Source organism: Oncorhynchus keta, unplaced genomic scaffold (assembly GCF_023373465.1).
Source record: "Oncorhynchus keta strain PuntledgeMale-10-30-2019 unplaced genomic scaffold, Oket_V2 Un_contig_27243_pilon_pilon, whole genome shotgun sequence".
NCBI classification, from domain to species: Eukaryota; Metazoa; Chordata; class Actinopteri; order Salmoniformes; family Salmonidae; genus Oncorhynchus; species Oncorhynchus keta.
In genome coordinates, this window is record NW_026285411.1 from 1 (window position 1) to 11,725 (window position 11,725).

The 11,725-nt window shown below is 41.2% G+C and overlaps 1 long non-coding RNA gene across 1 annotated transcript; it reads left to right on the plus strand.

Annotated features, from left to right (window-relative positions):
* Nucleotides 1-3,098: 3,098 nt before the first annotated feature.
* On the plus strand, nucleotides 3,099-5,090 carry LOC127922816 (uncharacterized). The gene is made up of 5 exons (XR_008112422.1): nucleotides 3,099-3,536; nucleotides 3,628-3,663; nucleotides 3,853-3,925; nucleotides 4,499-4,620; nucleotides 4,996-5,090. It is a non-coding gene; the product is annotated as an uncharacterized LOC127922816 (long non-coding RNA).
* Nucleotides 5,091-11,725: the final 6,635 nt, after the last annotated feature.

Consider the following 11,725-nt stretch of genomic DNA (forward strand, 5'->3'; position numbering starts at 1 on the left):
GACATCAGGTTGTAGGGTTGACATCAGGCAGGTTGTAGGGTTGACATCAGGTTGTAGATTTACATCAGGTTGTAGGGTTGACATCAGGTTGTAGATTTACATCAGGTTGTAGGTTGACATCAGGTTGTAGATTTACATCAGGTTGTAGGGTTGACATCAGGTTGTAGGGTTGACATCAGGTTGTAGGGTTGACATCAGGTTGTGACATCAGGTTGTAGGTTGACATCAGGTTGTATTGACATCAGGTTGTAGGGTTGACATCAGGTTGTAGATTGACATCAGGTTGTAGGGTTGACATCAGGCTGTAGGGTTGACATCAGGTTGTAGATTTACATCAGGTTGTTTACATCAGGTTGTAGGGTTGACATCAGGTTGTAGATTTGACATCAGGTTGTAGGGTTGACATCAGGTTGTAGGGTTGACATCAGGTTGTAGATTGACATCAGGCTGTAGGGTTGACATCAGGTTGGATTGACATCAGGTTGTAGGGTTGACATCAGGTTGTAGGTTGACATCAGGTTGTAGATTTACATCAGGTTGTAGGTTGACATCAGGTTGTAGATTTACATCAGGTTGCAGGGTTGACATCAGGTTGTAGGGTTGACATCAGGTTGTAGATTTTACATCAGGTTGTAGGGTTGACATCAGTTGTAGGGTTGACATCAGGTTGTGAGGGTTGACATCAGGTTGTAGATTGACATCAGGTTGTAGGTTGACATCAGGTTGTAGGGTTGACATCAGGTTGTAGGGATTGACATCAGGTTGTAGATTTACATCAGGCTGAATTTACATCAGGGTGTGACATCAGGTTGTAGGGTTGACATCAGGTTGTAGATTGACATCAGGTTGTAGGTTGACATCAGGTTGTAGATGTACATCAGGTTGTAGATTTACATCAGGTTGTAGATTTACATCAGGTTGTAGGGTTGACATCAGGTTGTAGGGTTGACATCAGGTTTAGATTTACATCAGGTTGTAGATTGACATCAGGTTGGTTGACATAGGTTTGATTTTACATCAGGTTGTAGATTTACATCAGGTTGTAGGGGTTGACATCAGGTTGTAGGTTGTAGGTTGACATCAGGTTGTAGGTTGACATCAGGTTGTAGATTTACATCAGGTTGTAGGGTTGACATCAGGTTGACATCAGGGTTGACATCAGGTTGTAGATTTACATCAGGTTGTAGATTTACATCAGGTTGTAGATTTACATCAGGTTGTAGGGTTGACATCAGGTTGTAGGTTGACATCAGGTTGTAGGGTTGACATCAGGTTGTAGGGTTGACATCAGGTTGTAGGGTTGACATCAGGTTGTAGGGTTGACATCAGGTTGTAGGTTGACATCAGGTTGTAGGTTGACATCAGGTTGTAGGTTTACATCAGGTTGTAGGGTTGACATCAGGCTGTAGGGTTGACATCAGGCTGTAGGTTGACATCAGGTTGTAGGTTGACATCAGGCTGTAGATTGACATCAGGTTGTAGATTGACATCAGGTTGTAGATTTACATCAGGTTGTAGGGTTGACATCAGGTTGTAGATTTACATCAGGTTGTAGGTTGACATCAGGTTGTAGGGTTGACATCAGGCTGTAGATTTACATCAGGTTGTAGGGTTGACATCAGGTTGTAGGGTTGACATCAGGTTGTAGGTTGACATCAGGTTGTAGGGTTGACATCAGGTTGTAGGTTGACATCAGGCTGTAGGTTGACATCAGGTTGTAGGGTTGACATCAGGTTGTAGGGTTGACATCAGGTTGTAGGGTTGACATCAGGTTGTGGGTTGACATCAGGTTGTAGGGTTGACATCAGGCTGTAGGGTTGACATCAGGTTGTAGGGTTGACATCAGGTTGTAGGGTTGACATCAGGTTGTAGGGTTGACATCAGGTTGTAGGTTGACATCAGGTTGTAGGGTTGACATCAGGTTGTAGGGTTGACATCAGGTTGTAGGGTTGACATCAGGCTGTAGGGTTGACATCAGGTTGTAGGTTGACATCAGGCTGTAGATTGACATCAGGTTGTAGATTGACATCAGGTTGTAGGGTTGACATCAGGTTGTAGGGTTGACATCAGGTTGTAGGGTTGACATCAGGCTGTAGGGTTGACATCAGGCTGTAGGGTTGACATCAGGCTGTAGGGTTGACATCAGGCTGTAGATTGACATCAGGTTGTAGATTTACATCAGGTTGTAGATTGACATCAGGCTGTAGGTTTACATCAGGTTGTAGATTGACATCAGGTTGTAGGTTGACATCAGGTTGTAGGGTTGACATCAGGTTGTAGGGTTGACATCAGGTTGTAGGGTTGACATCAGGTTGTAGATTTACATCAGGTTGTAGATTTACATCAGGTTGTAGATTTACATCAGGCTGTAGGGTTGACATCAGGTTGTAGGGTTGACATCAGGTTGTAGATTTACATCAGGTTGTAGATTTACATCAGGTTGTAGATTTACATCAGGCTGTAGGGTTGACATCAGGTTGTAGGGTTGACATCAGGTTGTAGATTTACATCAGGCTGTAGATTTACATCAGGCTGTAGGGTTGACATCAGGTTGTAGGGTTGACATCAGGTTGTAGGGTTGACATCAGGTTGTAGGGTTGACATCAGGTTGTAGATTTACATCAGGTTGTAGATTTACATCAGGTTGTAGATTTACATCAGGCTGTAGGGTTGACATCAGGTTGTAGGGTTGACATCAGGTTGTAGATTTACATCAGGTTGTAGGTTGACATCAGGTTGTAGGGTTGACATCGTTGACATCAGGTTGTAGGGTTGACATCAGGTTGTAGGGTTGACATCAGGTTGTAGGGTTGACATCAGGTTGTAGATTTACATCAGGTTGTAGGGTTGACATCAGGTTGTAGGGTTGACATCAGGTTGTAGGTTGACATCAGGTTGTAGGGTTGACATCAGGTTGTAGGGTTGACATCGTTGACATCAGGTTGTAGGGTTGACATCAGGTTGTAGGTTGACATCAGGTTGTAGGGTTGACATCAGGTTGTAGGGTTGACATCAGGTTGTAGGGTTGACATCAGGTTGTAGGGTTGACATCAGGCTGTAGATTGACATCAGGCTGTAGGTTGACATTAGGTTGTAGGTTGACATCAGGCTGTAGGTTGACATCAGGTTGTAGGTTGACATCAGGTTGTAGATTGACATCAGGTTGTAGGGTTGACATCAGGTTGTAGGGTTGACATCAGGCTGTAGATTGACATCAGGCTGTAGGTTGACATCAGGTTGTAGATTGACATCAGGCTGTAGGTTGACATCAGGTTGTAGATTGACATCAGGTTGTAGGGTTGACATCAGGTTGTAGATTGACATCAGGTTGTAGGGTTGACATCAGGTTGTAGGGTTGACATCAGGCTGTAGATTGACATCAGGCTGTAGGTTGACATCAGGCTGTAGGTTGACATTAGGTTGTAGGTTGACATCAGGCTGTAGGTTGACATCAGGTTGTAGATTGACATCAGGTTGTAGGGTTGACATCAGGTTGTAGGGTTGACATCAGGCTGTAGATTGACATCAGGCTGTAGGTTGACATCAGGCTGTAGGTTGACATCAGGTTGTAGATTGACATCAGGTTGTAGGGTTGACATCAGGCTGTAGGTTGACATCAGGTTGTAGATTGACATCAGGTTGTAGATTGACATCAGGCTGTAGGTTGACATCAGGCTGTAGATTGACATCAGGTTGTAGATTGACATCAGGCTGTAGATTGACATCAGGCTGTAGGTTGACATCAGGCTGTAGATTGACATCAGGTTGTAGGTTGACATCAGGACATCAGGTTGTAGATTTACATCAGGTTGTAGGGTTGACATCAGGTTGTAGGTTGACATCAGGCTGTAGGTTGACATCAGGCTGTAGATTGACATCAGGTTGTAGGTTGACATCAGGTTGTAGATTTACATCAGGTTGTAGGGTTGACATCAGGTTGTAGGTTGACATCAGGTTGTAGGGTTGACATCAGGTTGTAGATTGACATCAGGTTGTAGATTTACATCAGGTTGTAGGATTTACATCAGGTTGTAGGGTTGACATCAGGTTGTAGGGTTGACATCAGGTTGTAGGGTTGACATCAGGTTGTAGGGTTGACATCAGGTTGTAGGGTTGACATCAGGTTGTAGGTTGACATCAGGTTGTAGGGTTGACATCAGGTTGTAGGGTTGACATCAGGTTGTAGGGTTGACATCAGGTTTAGGGTTGACATCAGGTTGTAGGTTGACATCAGGTTGTAGGGTTGACATCAGGTTGTAGATTTACATCAGGTTGTAGGGTTGACATCAGGTTGTAGGTTGACATCAGGTTGTAGGGTTGACATCAGGTTGTAGATTGACATCAGGTTGTAGATTGACATCAGGTTGTAGATTGACATCAGGTTGTAGATTTACATCAGGTTGTAGATTTACATCAGGTTGTAGGGTTGACATCAGGTTGTAGGGTTTACATCAGGTTGTAGGTTGACATCAGGTTGTAGATTGACATCAGGTTGTAGGTTGACATCAGGTTGTAGGTTGACATCAGGCTGTAGGGTTGACATCAGGCTGTAGGTTGACATCAGGTTGTAGGGTTGACATCAGGTTGTAGGGTTGACATCAGGTTGTAGATTGACATCAGGTTGTAGGGTTGACATCAGGTTGTAGGGTTGACATCAGGTTGTAGGGTTGACATCAGGCTGTAGGGTTGACATCAGGTTGTAGGGTTGACATCAGGTTGTAGATTGACATCAGGTTGTAGGGTTGACATCAGGTTGTAGGGTTGACATCAGGTTGTAGGGTTGACATCAGGCTGTAGGTTGACATCAGGTTGTAGGGTTGACATCAGGTTGTAGGGTTGACATCAGGTTGTAGGGTTGACATCAGGCTGTAGGGTTGACATCAGGTTGTAGGTTGACATCAGGCTGTAGATTGACATCAGGTTGTAGATTGACATCAGGTTGTAGGGTTGACATCAGGTTGTAGGGTTGCCATCAGGTTGTAGGGTTGACATCAGGTTGTAGATTGACATCAGGTTGTAGGGTTGACATCAGGTTGTAGGGTTGACATCAGGTTGTAGGGTTGACATCAGGCTGTAGGGTTGACATCAGGCTGTAGGTTGACATCAGGCTGTAGATTGACATCAGGTTGTAGATTGACATCAGGTTGTAGATTGACATCAGGTTGTAGATTTACATCAGGTTGTAGGGTTGACATCAGGTTGTAGGGTTGACATCAGGTTGTAGATTTACATCAGGTTGTAGATTTACATCAGGTTGTAGGGTTGACATCAGGCTGTAGGGTTGACATCAGGTTGTAGGGTTGACATCAGGTTGTAGATTGACATCAGGTTGCAGATTTACATCAGGTTGTAGGGTTGACATCAGGTTGTAGATTTACATCAGGCTGTAGATTGACATCAGGTTGTAGGGTTGACATCAGGTTGTAGGGTTGACATCAGGTTGTAGGGTTGACATCAGGTTGTAGGTTGACATCAGGTTGTAGGGTTGACATCAGGTTGTAGATTTACATCAGGTTGTAGGGTTGACATCAGGTTGTAGATTGACATCAGGTTGTAGGGTTGACATCAGGTTGTAGGTTGACATCAGGTTGTAGATTTACATCAGGTTGTAGGGTTGACATCAGGTTGTAGGGTTGACATCAGGTTGTAGATTTACATCAGGTTGTAGGGTTGACATCAGGTTGTAGATTTACATCAGGTTGTAGGGTTGACATCAGGTTGTAGGGTTGACATCAGGTTGTAGATTTACATCAGGTTGTAGATTTACATCAGGTTGTAGATTTACATCAGGTTGTAGGGTTGACATCAGGTTGTAGATTTACATCAGGTTGTAGATTTACATCAGGTTGTAGGGTTGACATCAGGTTGTAGATTTACATCAGGTTGTAGATTTACATCAGGTTGTAGGGTTGACATCAGGTTGTAGATTTACATCAGGTTGTAGGTTGACATCAGGTTGTAGGTTTGACATCAGGTTGTGGGTTGACATCAGGTTGTGGGGTTGACATCAGGTTGTAGGGTTGACATCAGGTTGTAGATTTACATCAGGTTGTAGGTTGACATCAGGTTGTAGGTTGACATTAGACTGTGTGGGCTACTTCTCTTATATTGCAAATATACATTTAAAAAAATCCCCCTCTTCCTGTTTCGCACCCACAACCCCTCTCTTTCCCTCACTCTCTCTCGTCCCCCCCCTCTCTCGTCTCCCTCTCATCCCTCCCTCCCTCTCTCGTCTCCCTCTCTCTCGTCCCTCCCTCCCTCTCGTCCCCCCCTCTCGCTCGTCTCCCTCTTCTCGTCTCCCTCTCTCTCGCCTCTCTCTCGTCCCTCCCTCCCCCTCGCCCCCCCCCCTCCCCCTCTCTCTCTCGTCTCCCTCTCTCTCGCCTCTCTCTCGTCCCTTCCTCCCTCTCGTCCCTCCTCTCTCGTCTCCCTCTCTCTCGTCCCTCCCTCCCTCTCGTCCCCCTCTCGCTCGTCTCCCTCTCATCCCTCCCTCCCTCTCTCTCGTCTCCCTCTCTCTCGCCTCTCTCTCGTCCCTCCCTCCCCTCGCCCCCCTCTCTCGCCCAGAGCATTGGAACTACCTGGGTGTAGATGAGACTCTAGGTCCAGTTGCAGTGAGTCTGAGGAGAGAGAAACTAGAGGAACACAAGGAGCATGGACAACAGTACAACTACAGAGTCATCTTCAGAACCAGCGAGGTAACAAGACAGTACACTAACTAAACCCCTCGTTTCTCACCCGTCTCCCATCCAGTCTCCCCTTGTTCTTTCTCTTGTTCATATTATTGTTGCTAGTGAATAACCAGGCCTGTTCATGTTATTGTTGCTAGTGAATAACCAGGCTTGTTCATATTATATTTGCTAGTGAATAACCAGGCTTGTTCATATTATTGTTGCTAGTGAATAACCAGGCCTGTTCATATTATTGTTGCTAGTGAATAACCAGGCCTGTTCATATTATTGTTGCTAGTGAATAACCAGGCTTGTTCATATTATTGTTGCTAGTGAATAACCAGGCTTGTTCATATTATTGTTGCTAGTGAATAACCAGGCCTGCTTGTTCATATTATTGTTGCTAGTGAATAACCAGGCCTGTTCATATTATTGTTGCTAGTGAATAACCAGGCCTGTCCATGTTATTGTTGCTAGTGAATAACCAGGCTTGTTCATATTATATTTGCTAGTGAATAACCAGGCTTGTTCATATTATTGTTGCTAGTGAATAACCAGGCTTGTTCATATTATTGTTGCTAGTGAATAACCAGGCTTGTTCATATTATTGTTGCTAGTGAATAACCAGGCCTGTTCATGTTATTGTTGCTAGTGAATAACCAGGCTTGTTCATATTATTGTTGCTAGTAACCAATAACCAGGCTTGTTCATATTATTGTTGCTAGTGAATAACCAGGCTAGTGAATTGTTCATATTATTGTTGCTAGTGAATAACCAGCCTGTTCTTGTTCTAGTGAATATTATTGTTGCTAGTGAATAACCAGGCTTGTTCATATTATTGTTGCTAGTGAATTATTGTTGCTAGTGAATAACCAGGCCTGTTCATAGTTATTGTTGCTAGTGAATAACCAGGTTTGTTCATATTATTGTTGCTAGTGAATAACCAGGCTTGTTCATATTATTGTTGCTAGTGAATAACCAGGCTTGTTCATATTATTGTTGCTAGTGAATAACCAGGCTTGTTCATATTATATTGAATTGTTCATATTATTGTTGATAGTGAATAACCAGGCCTGTTCATGTTATTGTTGCTAGTGAATAACCAGGCTTGTTCATATTATATTTGCTAGTGAATAACCAGGCTTGTTCATATTATTGTTGTTCTAGTAGTGAATAACCAGGCTTGTTCATATTATTGTTGCTAGTGAATAACCAGGCTTGTTCATATTATTGTTGCTAGTGAATAACCAGGCTTGTTCATATTATATTTGCTAGTGAATAACCAGGGCTTGTTCATATTATTGTTGCTAGTGAATAACCAGGCTTGTTCATATTATTGTTGCTAGTGAATAACCAGGCTTGTTCATATTATTGTTGCTAGTGAATAACCAGGCTTGTTCATATTATTGTTGCTAGTGAATAACCAGGCCTGTTCTTGTTGCTAGTGAATAACCAGGCCTGTTCATTATTGTTGCTAGTGAATAACCAGGCTTGTTCATATTATATTTGCTAGTGAATAACCAGGCTTGTTCATATTATTGTTGCTAGTATTACGCTTGTTGCTAGTGAATAACCAGGCTTGTTCATATTATTGTTGCTAGTGAATAACCAGGCCTGTTCATATTATTGTTGCTAGTGAATAACCAGGCCTGTTCATGTTATTGTTGCTAACCAGGCTTGTTCATATTATATTTGCTAGTGAATAACCAGGCTTGTTCATATTATTGTTGCTAGTGAATAACCAGGCCTGTTCATATTAGTGAATAACCAGGCTTGTTCATATTATTGTTGCTAGTGAATAACCAGGCTTGTTCTAGTGAATAACCAGGCCTGTTTATTGTTGCTAGTGAATAACCAGCTTGTTCATATTATTGTTGCTGTGAATCAGGCTTGTTCATATTATATTTGCTAGTGAATAACCAGGCTTGTTCATATTATTGTTGCTAGTGAATAACCAGGCCTGTTCATGTTATTGTTGCTAGTGAATAACCAGGCTTGTTCATATTATTGTTGCTAGTGAATAACCAGGCCTGTTCATATTATTTTTGCTAGTGAATAACCAGGCTTGTTCATATTATTGTTGCTAGTGAATAACCAGGCTTGTTCATATTATTGTTGCTAGTGAATAACCAGGCTTGTTCATATTATTGTTGCTAGTGAATAACCAGGCTTGTTCATATTATTGTTGCTAGTGAATAACCAGGCTTTGTTCATATTATTGTTGCTAGTGAATAACCAGGCTTGTTCATATTATTGTTGCTAGTGAATAGGCCTGTTCATATTATTGTTGCATAGGCTTGTTCATATTATTGTTGCTAGTGAATAACCAGGCTTGTTCATATTATTGTTGTTCTAGTGAATAACCAGGCTTGTTCATATTATTGTTCATATTATATTTGCTAGTGAATAACCAGGCCTGTTCATGTTATGAATAGGCTTGTTCATATTATATTTGCTAGTGAATAACCAGGCCTGTTCATATTATTGTTGCTAGTGAATAAGGCCTGTTCATATTATTGTTGCAGGCTTGTTCATATTATTGTTGCTAGTGAATAACCAGGCTTGTTCATATTATTGTTGCTAGTGAATAACCAGGCTTGTTCATATTATTGTTGCTAGTGAATAACCAGGCTTGTTCATATTATTGTTGCTAGTGAATACCAGGCTTGTTCCAGGCAGGCTGTTCATATTATTGTTGCTAGTGAATAACCAGGCTTTGTTCATATTATTGTTGCTAGTGAATAACCAGGCTTGTTCATATTATTGTTGCTAGTGAATAACCAGGCCTGTTCATAGTTATTGTTGCTAGTGAATAACCAGGCTTGTTCATATTATTGTTGCTAGTGAATAACCAGGCTTGTTCATATTATATTATTGTTGTTCATAACCAGGGCTTGTTCATATTATTGTTGCTAGTGAATAACCAGGCTTGTTCATATTATTGTTGCTAGTGAATAACCAGGCTTGTTCATATTATTGTTGCTAGTGAATAGGCCTGTTCATATTATTGTTGCTAGTGAATAACCAGGCCTGTTCATATTATTTTGCTAGTGAATAACCAGGCTTGTTCATATTATTTTGCTAGTGAATAAGGCTTGTTCATGTGTTGTTTGCTAGTGAATGTTCATATTATTGTTGCTAGTGAATAACCAGGCTTGTTCATATTATTGTTGCTAGTGAATAACCAGGCCTGTTCATATTATTGTTGCTAGTGAATAACCATTATTGTTGCTAGTGAATAACCAGGGTTCATATTATATTTGCTAGTGAATAACCAGGCTTGTTCATATTATTGTTGCTAGTGAATAACCAGGCCTGTTCATATTATTGTTGCTAGTGAATAACCAGGCTTGTTCATATTATTGTTGCTAGTGAATAACCAGGCTTGTTCCATATTATTGTTGCTAGTGAATAACCAGGCCTGTTCATATTATTGTTGCTAGTGAATAACCAGGCTTGTTCATTATTTTTGCTAGTGAATAACCAGGCTTGTTCTTATTATTTGTTGCTAGTGAATAACCAGGCTTGTTCTTATTATTGTTGCTAGTGAATAAGCAGGCCTGTTCCTGTGTGTTGCTAGTGAATGGCTATGTTCATATTATTGTTGCTATAGACAGGCCTGTTCATATTATTGTTGCTAGTGAATAACCAGGCTTGTTCATGTGTGTTGCTAGTGAATAACCAGGCCTGTTTCATATTATTGTTGCTAGTGAATAACCAGGCTTGTTCATATTATTGTTGCTAGTGAATAACCAGGCCTGTTCATATTATTGTTGCTAGTGAATAACCAGGCCTGTTCATATTATTGTTGCTAGTGAATAACCAGGCCTGTTCATATTATTGTTGCTAGTGAATAACCAGGCCTGTTCATATTATTGTTGCTAGTGAATAACCAGGCTTGTTCATATTATTGTTGCTAGTGAATAACCAGGCTTGTTCTTATTATTGTTGCTAGTGAATAACCAGGCCTGTTCATATTATTGTTGCTAGTGAATAACCAGGCCTGTTTCATATTATTGTTGCTAATTAATAACCAGGCCTGTTCATATTATAGTTGCTAGTGAATAACCAGGCTTTGTTCATATTATAGTTGCTAGTGAATAACCAGGCCTGTTCAGGCTGGGCAACAGGCCTGTTCATATTATTGTTGCTAGTGAATAACCAGGCCTGCATATTATTGTTCAGTGAATAACCAGGCCTATATTATTGTTGCTAGTGAATAACCAGGCCTGTTCATATTATTGTTGTTCAGGCTGTTCCTTATTATTGTTGCTAGGCCTGAATAACCAGGCTTGTTCATATTATTGTTTTGCTAGTGAATAACCAGGCCTGTTCATATTATTGTTGCTAGTGAATAACCAGGCTTGTTCATATTATTTTGCTAGTGAATAACCAGGCTTGTTCTAGTGAATAACCAGGCTTGTTCATTGTATTTGCTAGTGAATAACCAGGCTTGTTCATATTATTGTTGCTAGTGAATAACCAGGCTTGTTCATATTATTTTGCTAGTGAATAACCGGGCTTATTCATATTATTTTTGCTAGTGAATAACCAGGCCTGTTCATATTATTGTTGCTAGTGAATAACCAGGCCTGTTCATATTATATTGTCGCTAGTGAATAACCAGGCCTGTTCATATTATTGTTGCTAGTGAATAACCAGGCTTGTTCATATTATTGTTGAGCTAGTGAATAACCAGGCCTGTTCATATTATTGTTGCTAGTGAATAACCAGGCCTGTTCATATTATTGTTGCTCGTGAATAACCAGGCCTATTTCATATTATTGTTGCTAGTGAATAACCAGGCCTGTTCATATTATTGTTGCTAGTGAATAATCAGGCCTGTTCATATTATTGTTGCTAGTGAATAACCAGGCCTGTTCATATTATTGTTGCTAGTGAATAACCAGGCCTGTTCATATTATTGTTGCTAGTGAATAACCAGGCCTGTTCATATTATTGTTGCTAGTGAATAACCAGGCCTGTTCATGTGTGTTGCTAGTGAATAACCCAGGCTTGTTCATATTATTGTTGCTAGTGAATAACCAGGCCTGTTCATA